Source organism: Bacillus rossius, chromosome 5, assembly GCF_032445375.1.
Source record: "Bacillus rossius redtenbacheri isolate Brsri chromosome 5, Brsri_v3, whole genome shotgun sequence".
Lineage (NCBI taxonomy): Eukaryota > Metazoa > Arthropoda > Insecta > Phasmatodea > Bacillidae > Bacillus > Bacillus rossius.
The window spans coordinates 23190098-23212524 of record NC_086333.1 but is presented as its reverse complement, the minus strand read 5'-3'; the positions used below and the strand labels follow the sequence as shown (position 1 = coordinate 23212524).

General features: G+C 34.8%; 2 protein-coding genes across 8 annotated transcripts in view; one reads left to right on the top strand and one right to left on the bottom strand.

Annotated features, from left to right (window-relative positions):
- The window catches only part of LOC134531646 (RNA polymerase-associated protein LEO1-like), a 241029-nt gene that overhangs the window by 51894 nt on the left and 166708 nt on the right, over positions 1–22427 (top strand). The gene's annotated exons all lie outside the window — the stretch shown is intronic.
- The window catches only part of LOC134531644 (uncharacterized), a 784236-nt gene that overhangs the window by 755936 nt on the left and 5873 nt on the right, over positions 1–22427 (bottom strand). For 4 of the 7 annotated variants that reach the window (XR_010075054.1, XR_010075053.1, XR_010075052.1 and 1 more), the window contains exons 2-3: positions 15937–16089; positions 14523–14735 (exon numbers count right to left, since the gene is read on the bottom strand). The exons of 1 other annotated variant lie outside the window; for it this stretch is intronic. The gene's annotated coding sequence lies outside the window, so the exon portion shown is untranslated. Of the gene's footprint in view, positions 1–12601; positions 14736–15936; positions 16090–22427 lie in introns of all 7 variants that reach the window. 2 more of the 7 variants (XM_063367408.1, XM_063367410.1) reach the window with 2 other exon arrangements.

The window sequence follows — 22427 nt, the reverse complement described above, 5'->3', positions numbered from 1 at the left end:
TATTCTGGAAACTTCTATAAACTTTTGGAACATTTAAATAACTTAATGAACATAGAATCATATTTGTTATACAATAGCCAATATTCAAAAATGATCGATATAACATTTTTATATTTCATGCAGAGAAAATGTTTCGAATGTTTTAAACTCAATACATCCACCATTGATTAGCTTAGAATGTTTTTATTTTTTATTTTATGCCTACTAATGTAGCAGTGAACTGTTTGTCTTTCAAACGATATTTTTATCCTTTGAACTTATACGTGGGTGTATAAAGATTGGGTTAGAACCAAGGCTTAAAATGATATTAACATGGTTAAAAATAAAATTCGAACAAATTTGGTAGTCAAGAAGTATGAATATTTTAATTATAACTACTGCTACTGCTATAGTTCATCTCATCAAAAATTGTTTCAGCCAAAGGTTTTAGATAATGTTTATGATTTTTACAATTATTTTTAACAGTTTTGATAGCATAACTACTAAATATAAATTTTTTCAATATTTTTATTTCCACCCCTTGCAGTAATGGTTGGTTACATAAACATTTTTACATTAGACAAAAGTTTTAGAAAAAAATTAAGACATTAAAATAAATTAGAATATATTCAATAGTAGACATGGTACGGACATTTATTATTATTTTTTTTAAATTTTAACCACTTGGCTTTTCAACCCTTTGCAATAATAGCTCGTCTGATAAAAAATGGTTTCAGACCAAAAAATTAGATAATTGTTTAGCATTTACTAGCAATTGTTTAGATAAAACCAAATAAGGGATTCATGAATTTTTTTGTTAACCCCTGTTTAACCCACCGTTGGTAGAAATGGTTGGTTGTTTAAAAAAATCATTTATAAATGTTTTTGATAATACTTTTATGACATACAAAAAATTTGAACCAATTTGTTTTCCACCCGTTGCTGTAATTGTTGATTTGTTTCGGATGAAAGTAGTAGATAATATTTAAAAATTTAAAAATAAATAAGCTCGAATTTAATAGTTTACTTGGTATGGGAATCATGATTTTTTAATCTTAATCCTGTTATATTTATATCTTTGCGGCAATGAAAAATTAATTCGGACAAAATTTTACAATTGACATATATTCGGAATGGATTCGATAGTGTTCTTACTAATGGAGTTTTTAATTTTTTCCTCTAACCCTTGTTTTTTTCCACACCTTGCAATTATGGTTGGTGGAATCAAAAATGTATTTAGATAACATTATTGGTATTATTCCTTAAAGTTATAATAGGTTCATATTATGAGAGCTATAGTGATTTTTCTGGTTCTCGAAAAACATTCCCCAATTCAACCCCTTTTGTCGAATCTTGCCCATTAACGAACTCAAATGAGATTTACCAATATTATTTTTTATGAGTAAGATTGGAAGTATTTAGTGAAAAGTTACGGCAGTGGTAGTGACAATGAAAATGTGATATGTATATAAACATTTGAGTTGATTATTTTGGGGTCTATGGACCATAAAACAGAAAAAATTATATATTAAAAATTTTCTGGAAGTTGTACTATGGTAACGGCTACAATAGGTAATATTAATTTGAAATGTATCTAAAACTGGAAATTATAACTTTGCTGGTCAATATTTTTTTTCAAACAAATAAAGTCGTTTGTCCTAAAGTTGCTTGTCCTAAAACTGAGCATAACAATTTGTTGACCTTATAACATCGTTTGTACTAATTTCGTTTGACCTAAAGCCATTTGTAATAAAAGCTTTTTCCTAAAAGCGTTTGTCCTATTATGGTTTGTTCTAAAATAGTTTGACCTAGTTGTTAGGATAAACACTTAAGGACAAATGCTTAAGGACAAAATATATTAGGACAAACGCCATACACCCGGCTCCAACAGCTCCAAAAACATTTTGCTACAAAGTTACGGGATCAAAAGGCTACGAGGCTACGAGTCTACAAGACTACAACTGGAAACAACAGCTCTATTCAGCAGCGAGAGTTTATTTATATAATGCAAAAGTACTTGTTGCAAGTAATCCCGATTCTTGCCAACAGATGTCGTCACATATTCGGTTTAGGTAAATATTATTATTATTATTATTAATATTATTAGGTGGTATGCGGGATGCTCACTCACGATGTCAAGAGGAGGGCTTCGCTAGACATCAAGGAGAAGGAAGTTATTCTTTCATTATAGCGTTTCTCAGCTGTCTCAAGGAATAGTAATCTTCTGAGTAATACATTTTTCCCTTTAAGTCCGCCTGATAAAGATATATTATAAGAGCTGAACAGGAATGCTCTAAGTAAGCGAAACTCTAAAAAAAAAAATTGCTTGTCTCATTACGAAAATAAATTATATTCAGAATGGTTTATCAGGAATAACCGAACACACTCGGAGAATATCAGCAGAAGTCTCGGCAGGAATAACCAGGAGTACACAGAGAAAACCAACAGAAGACAAGCAATTAACGGCCAGTAGCACTTGCAGATAACAACACAATATTTGCAGGAATAATCAGGAGAACACAGAGAATACTTACGCACATTTTCCTAAATCAAAATCAGCGAATCACAAAAAAAAAAATTACCGTCAGCATGTGCTAGAATTATATTTCGGGTGTACTGTCGGGAGATGTATTGTCTGTCATCTGCTACGAGATTCAGGCGGTGACTGCACCAAGGTTCATATATATATATATATATATATATATATATATATATATATATATATATATATATAACGTTATCAATGACGTTGGCGTTCCCCTCAAATAAATTTGTTTAAATGCTATGTTGGTAAAAAATTAGGTTTGTACTTTTAAATTAATAATTGAAATATCAACTCAGTAACATATAAAATATAATTTATTACAGCTGATTACATCTTATCTTGAAAAAAAGTACAAATAAAAATATTCACTTACTATCTAATCACAGCAGTATATAATAATATAATTTTCCCGAACAAGGACACTTTCTTCGTTATTTGTTCGCCAAAGTTGAAATAACTGCTAAGAAAATGGTGATCTGGTCCACAAAAACATGCATTGTACCTATAGCAAGAAAGATGAAAAAATGCGCAATTCAAAAGTGAGCAAAAGACGAGGTTTCTCGGAGACTATTCGACGGAGATTGTCCGCACTGTCCGCCAGAGGCGCTGCGCGTGCCTCGAGGGCTTCTAAAGAATGCCAGGCGGAGGGAGGGCACCCAGGCACTACATTATCTGCGCAGCCGGCGTGCGCCGGGTAATTGTAATAGTGTAGCGGAAGCTTACAGCTGGGTTCTCGGGCCGAAGGCACACGGCGGCGGGAGGTGGCTGCGAGGTAATGTACCGCCACTGCACTACCGCGCATGCATCATCGTTACGTAAAGGCGGAGAGGCGCGGGGCTGGGCGATAACCTGCGAGCAAAGGCTGCCGGAGCTGCGGCCAGCTCGTTTGCAGCGAGCCGTGGCATGACGCACCCTGAGTCGCACCGTACTCTTCCTCACCTTACACATTCAAAAACTTCAAACTTTGCGATTAAAAATTCCAAAATAAAAATTGATTGAGCCTTTAAACACATATTTCCGTTAACAATAAATAAAAGAAATATTTGCGTATTCTTGCGTGTGTATGTTAGAATTTATACTTTTTTCGTGTTGTATAGGGGCTACAGTTTTCTTATTTTAAACTCTTAGGTAAAAATTATACGCATTTTATTGACATAACTTAAAAATATATATTATTTTAGCACACGGATATGGAGTTAGTTATATTTATATAAATATTTAATCTATTACTAGATATTTACAAGTTCTTAAGAAATTTTATATTAATTGTAAAACATGTTTCATTTTAGAAAATTTTGGTACCTACTGTTTGATGAGGTTGGTGAGTTTATTTAATTAAGTTATAAAGAGTAATATTTTTCTTATATGCTAGTTAATATAAATTGTTAAAATTTCATGAAGAATTAACGAAATTTCATTTTCAAAGGGTAGGCATAATGGATGGGTAAAGTGATATTTAGAATCTTATGTGGACGGTTCATGTTCCTTACTGTTAATATAAGATGTAGATAAATTTTATAAGTGTGTAAATTTCACCAAGAAGATATAAAATTCAGCTTTAAAGGGGTGGAAAAGGGATATCAATAGTTTTATTAAATTTATGTGGAGAATAATTTTTGTCGTTTTTCTTAATCAATTGTAGACAGTAACTTTGATCAAGTGTAGAAAATTTAATCAATAGGTATTAAAAATTCACTTACTGTTGGGAAAAGGAAAAGAGGTAGTATTTTTCAAATCTCATATTTAATTTTTTTTCGAAACAGTTTCAGACAGTAATTTTAATTTTATATTATTCATCAATTTGGAAAAAATTAATCCAGAATAACCTAGATTTCGCTTTTAAGTGCTGTAAATTGTTACAAAAATCTTATGTATACAGTGACATTCCTCTCGTTTTGAAGGTAGTGTGCAAAATTTCACTACATTAAAAAAATAAAATCAGTATTTGTATAAAAAGACAAACAACTTATAATGCAAAAAACATACATAAACCTTTTTATATGTATCTGTATAAACTTTATTTTCATATTCCTTATTAATTATTTTGTCTGTGTTTATAATATATTTTTATATTAAAACAAAAAAATATATTTCATGTCCACATATTTTAAATAAAAAAAACTATGGACTTGAATTAAACATTTTGTCAATTAACAAAAAGTATTGATAACAATTTCTTAAAATAAAAAGTTAACATGAAATTAAGTAATTTAATAAGAAGTAGCCTCAATCGGCTTTATAAGGCATAGTACATTGATGTATGAAACCAGGCAGTTTATTGATCATCAAAATAAGTTTAGGCCTATTAATTTTTTCGTGTGCGGTTATCAATGTTGTATTGCAAGGATCAAAACGTAATAAGTTATAAATTTTGTGCCAATATTATTGGTGACTTTTTAAGACTACAAAATATATTTAATCCAGAATAATTTTTCTACTTAAGTAAATAATTTGAAAAATAAATACGCTCAGGACGTACCCCGATGTTCACGAAAGAATAAATATATATATATATATACACACATGTTAATGCCGCCACACGCAGTCGGCTATCATGACTAATCCGGCCCGTGGGTATGGCAGATACGCAGATACGCCCAAGTGCTTTAGAATTAATCTTTTTCAACTACCGTCCATGGTGATCATCCACTTAACTGTATTTCTTACTAGAAATTTATAGAAGAGTATCTATAAAACAGAAAAAGAGATTTTTTTGAGAATCTCAGCTTTTCTCTTATAACGACTATAGTAAGTCACTTGTTTTCTTAATGTGAGAAAGAAAAATGTATTTATTAAAAGCAACAAGACATGGTTACATGTAAAAAATAAAACAATATTTTTTATTAAAAAATACCTGTCAATAATATAAAGCTAATATATTTTAAAACAAGTAGTATATAATATTATGTCCGAGCCCAATGATCAGGGTGTGGTGTCGGTGGTGCTGGCCACCATCTTGGATTCTGACATCATGGCGTCCATACGGGATGACCTTGACATTGACACTGGAAATTGACCTTGACACCGGTGGACATCTTGGATCTGTCATCTTGGATCCACCATCTTGGATTCCATTATCTTCTATACTGCCATTTTGTTTTCCGCCATTTTGTTATCTAGAACTTTCTATAATTTTTAATTATAATGTCAAGATTGCAATTTTACTTACAGCCATCATTTTGAACATCCATAATTATTAGCCGATTTTTATGGAAAAATTGTTCAAAATTATAATAATTTAACTCATAAAGTTATAATAAAATATCAATCAAATCATACTCACCTCATGACTTCCTCGGTTCAAAAAACAGTGAGGGCAAAATAATTGCGACAGATCCTTCCTCCACGGAGGTCACTGACAAACTGACATCCCACCACTTATGCCAATGTATATATTACATAAATTAATGTGACATGTCCGCCATTTTGTTTTCGGCTGCTGGAGGCAACTATCTTGGATTATGACATAATAGCCACCATCTGGTTTTCATCTGCTGGAGGCAGCCAACTTGTATTATGTCATAATATCCACCATCTTGTTTTGGTCTGCTGGAGGCAGCCATCTTTATTTTCAGTACTTGTTAGAAGGAGAACTAGTATCAGGTCGTCTGCAAGAGTGCACTACCGCCATATTTGTATAATTTTTATCTGCGAGAGTGCAGTAATCATTTATTGCCAGGGCGCCCGCCATCTTGTCGGTCGTTTTGACCACAACTTTAAATGCTATAATTATTTAGCTAGAAGATCGGGAAAAATTCCAAAATTCATTAAACTATCATTCATTAATTTACTGATTCATTCCTGTAATTGGTTCAGTAATTGATCGCTGCAAAAAAATTTATATTATAAAAAATATTACTTTAAATAAATATGGTAGAGTGTCCTTAAAGAGGTTTCAATCAATCATCTACCAACCTACAGTAAGCGACAATGAGATGATGACCACTATCTTGGAAATTTTTAATTATTTATCTAGGCATTCGGGAGAAAATTCAAAAATCACCAACAAAAATCTTATTAATTAGTTTGTTCGGTCATTGCTCAATGCAAAAAAGATAATTTATTAAAAAATAACAGAAAATGACAGGTTCAAGAAATAAAACACCCCGAGTTCTTTTACAAACAAAAAAAATGTTACATAAATTCTTCACTACTACAAAACAAGCAAGCAAGTTACTAAAGTCTTTAGCATTTCCCAATTTCTGCATAGGCTACACACAAATTAAATCAAGGTGGGAAGCCCAACTTCTTGATGTATGATAGTTCATTTCTATGTTTGAGAATCTTCACAACCAAGTACGTATCGGAAACAGCATAGGCTGAATCTCTTTGGCATAGAAGTCGCAAAGAAAAGGCTTGCGGTCTAACTCTTTGAGGTAATAGGTCCTAGGCTCTAATTCACGAATATGCGTCACAGGGAAAAGTTCGGAACTCCAATCCACAGTATAACCTTTCTCGAAGATGCCTTTCTGCTTGGAGATTCGCACAATATCACCAATGATAGCTATACTCTTTCGTGGATCTTTCTTCTTTGTGTTGGAAAACACTGTTTAAAGATTGTGATCATCATTTACATCTTTAGGCTTAATTTTCGTGGAACTATTCACAGAGTAATTGTATTCGCTTACTAGTTTTGGCAAGATATCAAGTCACTTGTAATTTCTGTTAGCCATGTACTATCGTTACATCTTTGTGAGCAATGTTCTGTTAAGCCTTTCGACAGTGGAGGATTTGACATTACAAAATGTAGAGTAGTGTTAAATGCCATATTTCTTCGTCAAAACCTTGAAGTTCGCATTGAAGAATTCTTGGCCGAGATCCGTTTGCCGGTGTCACGGAATACGTCCATCATGCAAAATGTCTCTTATAGTCTTGGTTACATCAGTTGCATTCTTCGATTTCACAGGTCTGACACAAGCGAACTTGCTATGCACATCGATTACCGTCAAATTTTTCACGAAACCTCTATTCATTCGGGAATGTATTATCATCTAAGCAAGGTAAGCTTGGAATAAATCATCAAGTCCGCAAACTACGTCTCTGCGACGAAGACATTTTTGTCTTGCAGGAGCATGAATTTCATGTGAGATTCCAGTTTGACTCATTTTATGAAGCCAGATTAACTCAGTTAATCGAGTATGGATACTATTCAGTTGATGTGCGAATATTTTGTTGCACTAAGCAAAGCACGTAGTAATCTAAGACGATCAACTAATGCATTGGGGTCGTTCCAATACACATGGACAATGTTCCGACCACTTCCTAGCTTTCTTAAACTTTCACCGTGTACTGCTACGCTAGATCACTGAAGAGGTCAGCGAAATTGTAGATTTTTTTATGATCTTCATCTTTATACATGCTGTTTTCCGGATATTCATTTTAAAAATATGCATGTTTTAGTTCTATAAGTTTCTTGTACTCTTGCAAATCTTCGTGAAAATAGCCTTTAGGTTGCCTGCGAAACAGCAATTCATTCAGACCTAGAGTCCCATATGTTTTGTACTCTATAAGATATACAATATTTCCTGGTAAAAGGTCTATTTCTTTAGCACCAAGAACCACTTATTATGTTTTATCTGCAATCCATATATCACGTCGTTATTGCGACTCTTGAAATATCCCAGGTATGGCCTGACCATTGCATTAACTTGGTGTCTGCATTTCCGTAATTTTTTTCAGTTGAATTCGCTCTGTACTCGCAATACCCTTCTGGAGACGACTAGTACTAGGAATAAATATAACTACACTTTCGATTTCATTTGCAAGTCTGGTTCTTCTTGCATACAATATTTTTCACGAACAGACTGCATAGCACGATGAAGGTCACTGACTACTTTTGAATTTGTATTGGCTAAAAACATATTGCAAAATGTCCTTTTATACTTTCCATTCGTCCACAAAACTTTTTCCCTCTGGTTAGCAAGAGCTGTTTTCGTTGTCAAGCATCGAGTGATGCATCCAGGCTACTTTTAAATGCCCTCAACAAATGGACACATCTTTGGGCGTTTGATGCTTCCATCGTGTCACGATTACGAGAATCCGAGTTGTCCACGTGCTTGCCGATATGTAGCCGGTACTATAGAAATAAATTTTCCACACTTTCTACTTTTTGAGCAAGTAGCGATACGTATTTCCGGATATCAGCGTCGTGCGACTCGGGGACATTGTGCAGTTCAGTAGAGCGACTGCTACGACGGTATTTCATAATTCTATGACTCATGTTTGACGATAAATTGATCAAATTATTTTTGTTCCTGTCCTTATATTGAGGCCTGTCTTTGACTTTAAATAGGAATCCATGCTCATTTTTTCAGCACATGAAGCACATGTCTTTGAATCCCTGGAAAGTCAATTCGGTGTTGACGTGATCGGTGTAAGCGTGACGTAAATCATGTTCATCCATGCATAAAAGTACTATGATATTCGCATTCTCTGGTAGGAGATGTTTAAAGTATACGACTGTACATCTGACACAAGTAAATGCATGGGATGTCTGCCCATGGAAATGTACTCTTGTATCATTTCTTGTTTCTCGCACACGACGTCGTTGAAAACAAACTCAGAATATGGGTTTCGTTTGCTTGAAGACACAACATATGCATTATTGCTAAATGGTAAATACTCCAAGCCACCCACCGATCATGTAATCGTAACCAGTCCCTTATACTTTGCAGAGACTTCAAATACAAGTACACATTTTCGAACCTAAGACCATTTGGTTCTTCCAGAAAACTCAGTAGAACGCAAGATTTCCCACAGTCAGATGGGCCTGTTATTATGCATCGTACAGTAGAAGGCAATAACGAGCAATGTCGCGATTCGCGTGCACTGGCTTCAACGTCTCGTGTGATGCGCACAAGGGAATCATACTTCTTGCTTGAAGAATTGCATTGTACTGGCAAAATTGTATAAAGCAATCACATTTAAGCTTTCGACTCAGTTGCGCGTAATAACTCGAAGAGGTAAGAACAAAAAACACATCGGTGCAGTACTGGTAAACTCGGTGAATATTTGCCTTTCGAGCTACACATTCCTGGCTACAGGTTCTGTGCTCCAGGAACGAAACTATCCGAAGGACTAGCTCGCGATATTGTATCTTTCCTCAGCACATATATGGAATCAAGACACCGAGCCGACAGGATATTGGCACAGGAAGACAAATCCATAAATATTTTGTCAAACACAGGACTAGGAGAAAAAATCGCTCTGTGGTGTGTTTCATAAATTAAGAAGACCAAGAATAAATTAGGAATGGGAGTTCGTCAAGCCAGATTCCGCAGGACCAATCGCAAGACTGGAGCAGGCATGCAAGAAGCCAAGCAAAAAATACACAATCTCGGAAGAAGATTATTCGAGGATTTATTCCTTTGCCTTTCCCTGCTTTGGGTGCTCAAGGTGACATCATCGGTGCAACGACCGGTATAGTGCGGGCAGTCAACACTTCCAAGAACGATTGCAAGCAGTTAAAGAAAGCACAAAGACATAATGCCAGCATAAATATCATTGCAATGGGTAAAAAAAAGCAGTGGACTCTAGTTGTAGCCTCACAAATTAGGTCAAGGCATAAAAAAAAAGTGAAAAAAAAATTTCAGTTCTTTGCTGAAACATTTGGTCACCAAAATATATTTTATAATGTATTCTCCCAAACTGAAAATACCAAATTTCAGAGGAGTATTCATGCGAGATTATTTACCTAGCAGACAAAAGACTCGTGATTGGGCCATTAATAATTTAGATGCGTTGACAGGTCATGGCACGCACTGGGTAGCATACATAAAGTCTAAAAAAAAGGCCGAGTAGGTACTAAGATAAATTCAGTAATTTGAGACTTCCGCCAGAACTACGACAGTACTTGTGTGGGACAAAGAGCTGCTTCAAATACGAAAGAAAACATTTGCCTAACCAATTAAATTTTGGTCGCTTTTTAACTAAATTAACTCTATGTCGATAACACTTACATTGACAGGTCACGCATCAGATATGCGGGCAGTCCATTTACCGCCTCTGGATTTAGATGGTGAAAGGTGTATTTGACTCGCAGATTTTGTAACGTATAATGCCATACCGAATATTGATGAAGAAAAATCAAGATCTGATTCCTGAGACAGCTCAATATATACAGTTACATGTTGACTTCTACGAAATTAATAACTTTGCAAATTATATCAAGCAAAAGTTACCACAGGATGTAGACACAACTGTGTGGAAATCCAAAAATAATAAAAAAAGGTTTTTTACATTAAGTGGAAATTATGACTTAACGAAACCTGGAACCATAGGTAAGATGCTAGGATTTGAAACAAAGTTGTAAAATGCCGAATAACGTACGAATCTACGCGTGCAGTAAACCCGTTGCCCGTGAATGCCGTACGAATAAACTGAAATTTGGCAAGTGGAACATATCTGAATAGAAGACTTAAAAACATACTATACGAATTTTTGTTATTTGTAAATTGATTGAATTGCAGCAAAGTATAATTTACATTCGAGTCATCGTTAAGAACGCATACTAAGTCATCGTCAGAATCGTTGACCAGAGATGATGCTTGGTGAAATATAGTAAAGAAGACATAAAACTTCATCTACACTTGAAGTGATGGGCATAAAGTTTCTGACACCGAATAGTTATAAAAGATGTCGCATTAGCATGCAAAAGACCTGTTCTCTATCAGACATCGGTGCATTAACACATGACAGCGTAAAGTGTGTCCTTAGTATTGAACAAGTGCCGAATAAATATTGAAGACGAAATTCTAAACATGGAAGACACGGTAATTATTGATGACATTACGAAAATGGAACTTCACAAGTACCAGACTTTCGTGCTCGGGTAATACGCTCTACATTCGTAACTAATAATTCCTGTACAACAACTGAATATCTGTGCTTTACCTTCGCAGTCATTTCTACATATGAAGCATACTGACAACGGCAGATGGCATGCATCTGAAACTGATAACAATAACCTACAACAGTATTCTTCACCTAATCGAGCTCATTACATATGTACTCAATGACATCGAGGTAGACCAGAAAAGAGATGTAGGCATGAAATATGCAATGAAAATTTACCTTAGCTCACGCTAAACTAACTGTCTGCTGCAAAGATGGCCGGCTGAGCCCTTGAGAATAAATATAAGCTTCAATTTTAAGCTGAAGGAAAGTTCGAAGTTTGTGTTCCTCTGTACATGCTTCTTGGATTCGTTCAAGACTACAATCATATAATCGTTATTTGAAACAAGAGATTGAACTGCTTCTAGCCAACACTCACAATAAACGCAATTGTCGCAGATGCAGAAGACCTACAGATTGTTACGCTAACACTCTATTTTATCGATGCTACCACAAAACGAAGTGAGCACGGTTGAACGTATCAAGATTCTGAAGAGCAGCATTGAAAATGGCAAGAACATTTGACGTACCATTCCGATCTTGGAGCCTGGAATCTTATCCTGGTTTGCCTCAATGTCAGCGTATCAATTTTTCAGTAATTTCCAGCTTCGCTATGGAAAAAACCAAGATACATTATCTTCGGTCTTCAGGCTGGAAGACAGCTCAATGCAGGAGTGAACTGCTCTGTATTCGATAAATGCCAAATACATGATGTGAAAATATTTTAAACAGCGAAAGCTACTTGTTAGTTGATATGAAAATGGACTTTGAAAATTGACGATTTTTTCTCGTATATCAAATGTATGCCATGTTTCCGCAAGCATACTATGGTCGCGGACAGTCACCGATACTGAGTCCCGACAGTTTCAAGTACAAGGCTCCGTTAATGTTTTTTGATGTTTTGAAACACAGTGATGGGAAAAATGTAAACATAATCTAGTGTAGGATAATGATATATATGAGGATATATATATTCCACCAAGAACTCGTGCATTTTGTCTGATATTTTACGATCGGCTTGCATCGTATATTTGCCGAAACATCCTTTGAAAATTCTGTCATAAATACAGTTTTGTTTGCGATATTAATTTAGTTACGACCGAGCTTTGCCAGCGGCAAGATGTACTGCAACCTGCAAGGTTTATATAGCCAAAATGTATTCGTGCGCAAGGATATTAGCGTTACCTGCAAGGACGACGACAAGACTCGAACCCGCACCTTCCGCCCTCCATATTCTGGAAATAAATGAACGATAAAAGTAAATTGTCAAACGAATGGCTATGTAAATACTACCATGACCTAAAGTGGCATGAGTGTGAAATTAAATTACACCAAGTTAAATACCCTCTAGTTGATTGTCTACTGCAAAATCCGCATTGTCTCATTTATGTCGCCGGACCTGATCAGAAGAAATGGCTGTGCGTGTTGTGTGAAGCACCAGTTGAAATAGTCTAACTGCAGACTGACTACGGCTGTCCTTCACTTGGCAAACTTAGTGAAATGTATGGTTTGCAGCCACACGACAAGTTTGAAAGAGTATGTGCCTATGCAAACTCGTAGCTAATGTAGAAATGTCACTCGTAATATAAGTAGGAGCCTGCATATTATTAAGGTTTAGTAATAATGTGGGGAAGAACTGTGTTCGTAAGGAATAGTCCAAAATAAGTTTTATTAAACAGTTATATTGATTACTTATATTTGTATAAATATTGCTTAAAATTGCCTAATCACCAATTACTTCTTCTTAAAAATGTTTATTCTTAAGTCACTCAGTGTCGGTCAAGTTCTTACAGACTGCACATTTCACTGGGCTACACTTCTCGTGGAACTCCGTCGCCAAACTCCGTCGCCGAACTCTTCGTTGCACTTGGGGCACTCTCGCTACCAAAACTGCCGCGGGACTCTACTCGCCCCAAGAACTCACGCGCTCCCAAATTGTCTCGGAGGCCGGCGTCCCAGCTAAAATAGTCTCTAGCGCCCTTCTAGAAATGACGAGCGTAGCTGGGGGTAGTCGCGTCATCCCGCACAGACCCGACGCCTGAAGTGTCAAGAATAACTTCGTCACTCACTCACGCCGTGGCCCGCGGAATTCCCAGGGCCGTTCAGCGACGGATAACGGCGCCGTGCCAGGACGATGCCCGATGAGCGGAGGGGGAAGGCGGTAGCGATGACCCTTGTAATCCGGCCAGGCACCCATGGCATGTCTTACGTCAGTGGCGGCCACGTGTTACGCGCAGGGCTGCCAGCTAGCTCCGCACCTGATATCGCGATCTGGTATCTCGCGTTCGTAACAATATATAAAAGGCGTGCAATAGTTCGTGGCTTCAGTTGTCATCAAAACTTGAAAGAAGATGTTTACGTTTCATCCCGCAAACGTGTACGTAAGCGTTAGACCTAGCTTCAGCAGTGTCGAGTACAGCAACTGGGATGCCGGGTATCTGCGTACATATATATAAACCTGTGATGGAGGCGCTCAGCACTGGTGGTTTTCACACCTACCTGTGTCCTTCGAACCGACTCAGCAGCTACTATATTGTGCGAACCTGGAAACTGTGCCGGCTAACACATGAGACCACACAAAATGCTTCCAGCCCGCATCGACGTGGTAGTCACCGCGTCTGTACGTGCAACACCAAACTGGGACTTGTTTCAAACTTTTGCGACCTTCAATGCCCAAGCGATTTGCGTCTTGTCGTAATTCTGTCAGTTATCGTGTCTACCAAGCACCGAGGCATATATAAGTCGCAGCCGTGGTCGCAAAAGTCATCCATGTCTCAAAGAAAAAGTCGCTACCCAAGAATATGACCAGTCGGATACTTGTGTTCCTGAGCCCGAGACCTGCGAACCAGTCGCAACCGGAATTGACGAACCAGTTGAACCGGAGTCGACGAGACAGCACACACATTCGACGTGGCAGTTCGTGCAGCGTTAAAGACTTTGCTTACGGAAATGCTTAATGCCTTAACCTTATATGTATTTGTGTAATTTTTAAAAAATAATGATTGAAACTTGAAGTTGGTGTGCTTCTTTTTATATAGTTTTAGGTTACCTGCATTTTAACCTAATAAAAAATTAATTTTTATATAAAGTCATTGTTTTGACTCACGTATTATAGCAGCATCCATGGGTATATAGGCAAGTTCCAAATGAGAGGTTCCTCAGTCCACCTTTGACCGCGGTGCATTGCGGATCGGATCTCTTCTGTAATTTTCGTTAAATTTAGTTGCTGTTACAATGTTGACCTTGATGGTCAGTTTACCATCAGCAGCGGAGACCACAATGGCCGCAACGTTGATGGAGTCAGAGATCCCGATACCACCTGCAGAGGAGCAATGACAGGTGCTGTTCCATCGGCTGAAGTATCGCCAGCAACATTTGAAACTTCAAAGAAAAACGAACATTCATTGAAACAGTGCCAAAACTGTAATCCATTATTCATCACAACTTAAAATGCAAGTCTGCATGAAAGATGTGAATGCTCGAATAGTGCTCAAAGAATACCGTTTCAGTGCATAAAATGTAATAAACCAATACGTGTCTCAATAACCTAAATTGACATTATGAAATATGCTCTGGGAAAGTTAATTAAAAACTATTACAATGAAATTAATATTGGGCATACTTTAGGAGTTGTGAATTTTGTTGTCCGTCAATAAATGTTTTTTTCTTCCTATTTCAGTAATGTTTTTTCATACGAAAAATAATTGCATACGAATTTTGTAAAATTTTTTTAAAGGTTTTCAATAAACAAGAAAGTATTTCAAAGTGTATATGGTATGGAAATTATGACTTTATATAATTCAATACTACCCTTTTTCAAACCCTTGCAGCCATGGTTCGACTAATAAAAAATGTTTTCAGACAAAAGTTTTAAACAAAAATTATAACATTTGCAAACTATCGGAACGGATTTGACGGTGTACGTACCAATGGAAATATGAATTTAGTTTGTCTCCAAACATTGTTTTCATCGCCCCTGGTATTTATGTTTGGACATATCAACATTTTTTTTAGGCCTAAGTTTTGTTATTACTTCTACGAGTTACGTTGAAACGTTTGAGATATTTGTCATATAATGGAATTTATACCAATTTTTCAGTTTTATAACATTTATACAAGATTTCAACCAAACATTTTCATAACACTATAATTAATTTAACTGTTAGAAAGTTATTTGTGCACTTATCGTGTCTATAAATATTTTCTCTCTATATGCATGTATATATATACACACATACATACTTGCGAGAGTTGTTCCTTAAAAATAAGGTCCGTGTGTTCATTAAAAAGATAAACACGTGAGAGAAATTTTATAATAACAGATTTAGTTTAAATTATATATTTTATACACGTTATGTTTCCCCATTATTACTATTCAGTTCTAAGAACTTTCCATAACTCTGAACAAATTTTTTTTAACACCTCTGCATAGAATTCCGTCGACTGGGAAATTAACCAGTTGACAATGGCAGTCTTTGAGTTCCTCGTCTTCATCTTGACGATGGACCGTTTGCACTCACCAAAAAAGTGGCTGCGGCTGAATCTTCAAAGTCACTCCAGCAAACAGCAGAGCAACAGCAACAGCAACAAAACTCTCGGATCGCCGAAGCAAGCAGGCGAGTAAGCGCGAGGAAGCGCAGCTACTCGCAGTACAGGCGTGTAAAGCGGGAAGTCTGCAAACAGGGGCAGTTATCGTTGCATCCCAGAACCCGCAACTAACATTTGCAGGGCATGTTCGCTACTCACATGCCTGGCAGGCATGGTTACACGCCGGCAATGAGAGCGAGATCAGACGTGTGAGGATACGCGTTTAGATTCCATTTATGTGTGCAGTAGTATCTTTGCCTGCCTCTGAGCAATGTCATAAGCAATTATCCTAAACTTATGTTTTAATTTATAAAATAGTAAGAAAACCAAAAACAAAATCACACCTCAAAGATAATATTACAGTTAAAAGGTTAGATCGTCCAAAAGGTTTTATTTAATTAAAGAATTTTAAATGTATAATATATAGTTTTTTCTTACACTATGATAGGCTTCACATTCAAGCAAAGCCGAATCGTCTTAAAATATCACTTTTAATTGTTTGAGCGACTTAATAATGTTTACTTTTAATGGCTAGCTATACGTTGGATATTGAAGATTTATTTGGAGGACCAAACAAATAATGCATTACAAAAATATAACTGTGAATAAAATACAAAATGTTCTTATTTCCCGCCAAAAAATTAAACTTAAAATCTTTTAGTAAAATTATAATAAATTAAAAAAGTATCAAGTGCAGTCTTAACTTATTTTCTTTACTATCTAAAAGTACATACAAAAATATTTTTGATATAAAGTTATTGATTAAACCTACCTGAAATCTTAGCAAACATTTTATTTTTTTGCAAATATTAATGGACTGGTTCAGTTAAAACCAAAAGAAGGTTAATTATGAAATGACTTTAGTTATTTTTTTCAGATAAAAACATTGTTTTATAATATCTTAAATATAAGTTATATTAATGTTAGTAATTTCAAAGTAACATTTGCAGTTCTTTTCGGATAAGAGAAAAATACATCTGCATATTTAAAAGCAGGGATGAATAATTTTTTTGTTGATAAAACAATACATAGGTTGGTATTATTGAAAATACATAAATATATTTCTTTATGAGAAGATATTAACAATTTTAAAATACCTGTTAATTAATTGTGAATAAATTAATCTATTAAAAATTAATACCTATATAACGTATACATTCAGAAGCGAATTTTTGCAACAATAAATGATTTTGTTAAGTAACCATGTGAATAATAGGCCCATTTGGCAAAACAAATTTACCTTATAATCCGTATGTACAAATTTAACAAAAAAATCAATCATATTACAAACTTATTTTCTTATTCAAATAAATTTAGATATTTACGAAGCCTAAACCATAGACGATTACTTTTAAATTTCAAGACCAAAGTTTACTGTTTTAATTTCAACATTAACATTTATATGTTCACTAGTTATAAGTTTGTACGTTATTATAAAATGAAAACTGGGCTTGTTTTACTCCAAAGGAAAATTATATTTTTCTTGTTTTTGTGTGAGCTTATATAATTTTACCCGAAATACCAAGTGCCAGTAACTGACTATGATAAAATTTAAATCCTCATTAGTGTTATAAATATATATAAAAAAATATGCATTCAAACCAGTCTTCGTTTTAGCATCCTGCAGAATTATTTTTAAGGCATAAATATCCAAATAAGTAATTTAATATTTTTTTTAAGTTTATTATATACGTTACAACAAATGCTAATAATGCATTTAAAATCTGTACTAATTTAATGTAGAATGGAAAACAATAAAATTAATTTTTCGTTTGAAAATTTCGTAGTTTAAAGTTCAAAAACCATTTTGTTATTTTTTTGTTTTCTAAATGTAATAACATTTAAAATAAAAGTTCTACCACTCACCTCACACCGTCTTGCAGACCCTTACCACGAGAGCAATAGAAGGTTGAAGTAATTGGTTCTCGGAACCTCGCCAACCACCATCCAATCGCCCTCCCACGACCTCACACGACCTCACACGACATCACACGTTCTCACACGACCTTACACGACACTGTAACTACCACCCTTTCGGGTGAGTTCCTCTGGCAAGTGTCTAGCTGCTGTTGAACAGCCTTGTCCCTTCGGTCGAAGCACGGGGTCGCACAGCCGACACACTTTCCCGACCAATCACCTATGATTTTATTTCATTTCATACTTAACGTATAAATTTATTTTAAATTTTATATATCATAGATTTATTTATACTGCAGTAAAAATATTCTTGTGGAAAAAAAAATATTCATATTTGTTCTAAAATGTGTAGTTTTTCTATGTCAGGAATTTGGTTTTAAATTTTAAACATAAAAGGTAATAAGTTCATGCATTTTATATATTTTTTAATATTTTGAAATATTTTATATATATTTATTTAATTTTACATTTATTTCAGTATTATGTAATTTATTTTGTATTTGTATCTAAATATTTGTTTGCCTTTATCAAATAAATTAGATCACTAAAGTATTACATGAGTGTTTAATCGGTGGTTTTTAAAATAACTAACTATACCTCCTATAGTATTGTTTTAGTTGCAAATAAAAAATTTACATTTGGTACAACTTAATTCAAAGGACAGTTACTGATTATCAGATAAATATAATTGGAAAACCTTTTGAACGGAACCTTTTAAAATCCGTTTTGAGATAGTTAACTGTATTCCAGTTAAATTCCATTTATTTACGTTAGCTTAAGTAAGTTTATAATATGAAATGTGGCCATAATGAATGCTGCAAGGAGTCAAAAGTGTGTATTGTTTGGAAATTTTCTTTACGTTTATAAAAACCTTTAAATCCGTCCATTATCTTCAGTTTGTACTTGCGAAGATTTTTATTTTAATGTTACGAAAATAAACTTATTAAAATTAGTCAATTTAATTAGTTCTTTTAGGATTATTTAACTTTTTCGCTTATTGTTCCAAGTAGTGGTAAAGCGTAATATTCCAGGAAGTGGATGATAAAGAATCTTTTAAGTTTATTTGCTAAGAGAAAAATAACTTAAAAATCCCTTTCGAAATCTACCTACGCCTGTAGGTAGATTAAAAAATAAAAATTTCTTCTGGAAATATTTTGAAAACTTCTATAAACTCGTGGGAATTTTTAAGAACTTAAAATAGCCTACATGACATCCTATATGTTTGCCGATATTCAAAATAGATCGATCAAAAATGTTCTCATATTCCATGTAGCGAAAATAATTGTTATTAACTTACTGCATCCAGAATTGAATATCTTAACGAATTTCATATTATGCCTACTATGGAAGGTATACATTTTTTTATCTTCAAATGCTATTTTTCATCCCTTGTACTAATACTTGGTCGTATAAATATTTTCTGTACAAAGTTTTAAGGTAAAATTATGATAGTTATTATAAAACCGACGAATTTTATACTGAAATGTGTTAATTGTGTTTTAATTTTCTAAACCCGTTTTACGGTAATAGTTCGTTTTATTAAAATTGTTTCAACCAAAGGTTTTAGTTGAAATTTATGCATTTTACAATAAATAAAATGGCTTTGATCGTATATCAATTACAAAAGTAATGACATTTTGTCATATATAAGATTTACAAACAATTTGAGCGGATTTGATAGTTTACCTGCTAAGGGAGTTATGATATTTTTTTTCAATTCTACACTTCATTATTAAAAACCCCCCTGTAACAATGGTTCGTCTTATCAAAAATTATTTCAGACAAAAATTTAGATAAAAATTATAAAATTAATACACAATTTTTTCGAATTCGATTTTGTGCTTACAAAGGGAGTTGCGATTTCTTTGTCCTTCAAACCTTGTTTATTCTACCCCTTGCAGTTATCGCTGATCATATAAAAATAATTTCCAACTAAAGTTGTATATAACTATTTAAGTTTTTACAGTAAAACAAAACGGATTCAACAGTGTATATGATACATATATTATGTTAATTTTTTAATTCTATCCCCTGTTTTTTCAAACCTTTCCAGATACGGTTATTCGAATCACAAACGTATTCAGACAAACGATTTCGGTATTACTCCTATGAGTTATAATACGTTCAAATGGATGTGATATTTTCATGTTATTGGAGTTACATTAAGTTTTCTGTTTTTCAAAACACCTTCACCAGTTAAGTATACACCTGTGGTCGGATATTGCCCATTAATGAACTCGACCGAGATTTTCTACCAATTGATTGGATGCATCAGTTTGAAAATGATTGGAGAAAACTGCGACAGTTATCATATCCACCAAATTGTAATATATATATATATATATATATATCACCTTTTGTGTTGACGATGGTTTTGAGTTCTATGGACCTTGAAACGAAAAACTATATAACAATTTTCCGAAAGTCGCACCATGGTAACTGCTACAATAGATAGTATTTATTTGAAATCTACCTATTTAAGTATATTTTTTACTGTCTGTTAAACATGATTGAATTTGTTTACCATATAAATGTAATAATTTGGTTAGGATAATGATTGATTTGCTAACTCGAAACACAAATATCCTTGTATTTTATATTATATTGCTAACTTTAAATAACAAGTTTAATAATGTATTGTTAAGCTATTTTATACCTTACCTACAACCAGAATTTCTCTGTGGGATGCAAGAGTTTAATGGCACCGCCTAGTCAAAGGTATATTTGTCAGTGAGGCAGAATGATTAGCGCAACGCTCGCTGGTGCTTCTAGCGCGGTGTCGCCTCTAAGCACAAAGCTATGATTTGGCGATCAGATTTCTCGTCAGGCTTAGGACCACTATGAAATCTGAGGAGGTAGTGGGGTTTACCGTAACATTATATTGAAATAAATTAAAGGTGTAATGCAAGTCTCTTTAAGTGCTTTCAAGTGTCTGTATCAATTGTTTAATGCATAGAAATTACTCTGAAATTACTCCTTTTAGCCAGTTTTACACTTATAAAAATATTTCAAAAACATTCATCTGCTTATCAACCATTGGCGAATTCCTAAATGTTTTTTTAAACAGACCTCACATAAATATCTTGAGTATTTTTCAAATCGCGTTTGTTTTTCTGAAACTCTGCACACCGAATGTTGTGTGCCCAGGTAGGTGGAACCCTTAATCACCGATTCCGTTTATGCTGGGTATTTCAAATAAAGAAATGTAATAGAATAACATAATAGTAGTAGTATGGTTTGGGGGCTACTGGATCAGGCTTCAGGCTGTGGAGCCAGGAGCCGGTGTCCGCCATCTTGGATTCTGACGTCACGGCGGCCATCTTGGATTGTGACGTCACAGCGGCCATCTTGGACGAGCGTAACGTGACAATGTGCGTAACGTGACACTTTTTCGTGCATGCAGCCGGCGTAACAGGACACAGCGTAACGGGACACATCGTAACGGGACAATTATATCACAGCGGCCATCTTGGATCCGCCATCTTGGATCCGCCATTTTGGATGACGTCATTGTGTGTTCTAGAAAATTCTGGTGATGTGTTTTCCGCCATTTTGAATGATGACGTCACCATTGCAATTTTCGTTACGGCCGCCATCTTTAACTTTTTTATTTATTATCCGATTTAAATGAATTTTTTTTTAAATTTAAAAAAAATTTAAATAATATAAATTTAATAAAATATTTATAAAAAATATACATTTACGACACGGAGTTTGAGTCCTCGGTTCGAACCCGACGAATGCAAAAAAATAAAAATGGCGACCGATCCTTCCCCTGTGGCGGGGTGCTGGCAGACTGACCCCCACCACTTATGTCAATGCACATATACCATCAGGTAGTATGACGTCATGTCCGCCATCTTGAAATTTGGACGCCATCTTGAAAATCCGTAATTTTTATGCTAGAGATGCGGGAAAAAATTTAAAAATCATTAAAAAAATTAATCAACATAATTAAATAATAAAAAAATCCTTAAAACCACCGTTGCACCTTTCGTGACGGTCGCCATCTTGTCTTCGTCCGCTGGAGATCACCATCTTTTTTTCGTCCGCTAGAGTGTGCTGTTACCATGTTAGAATAATTTTCTGTTCACCATACCTTTGTCCTCAACTGTTGACCTTGAACTTTACCTTGACCTTGTAATTTTACCTTGACCTTGAACTTTGACCTTGACCTTGAACTTTGACCTTGACCTTGAACTTTGACCTTGACCTTGAACTTTGACCTTGACCGTGAAATTTGACATTGACCTTGAAATTTGGCATTGACCTTGAACTTTGACCTTGACCTTGAAATTTGACCTTGACCTTGAACTTTGACCTTGACCTTGAAATTTTACCTTGACCTTGAAATTTGACTTTGACCTTGAAATTTGACTTTGTCCTTGTCGACCATCATGGATCCGACATTTTATGTTCAGTACATGCTACCAGGAGCGACCACCTGCTGGAGTACACCATCTTGTGAGTGTACTCGTATTATAGAGTACATTTCCATCTGGTTAAT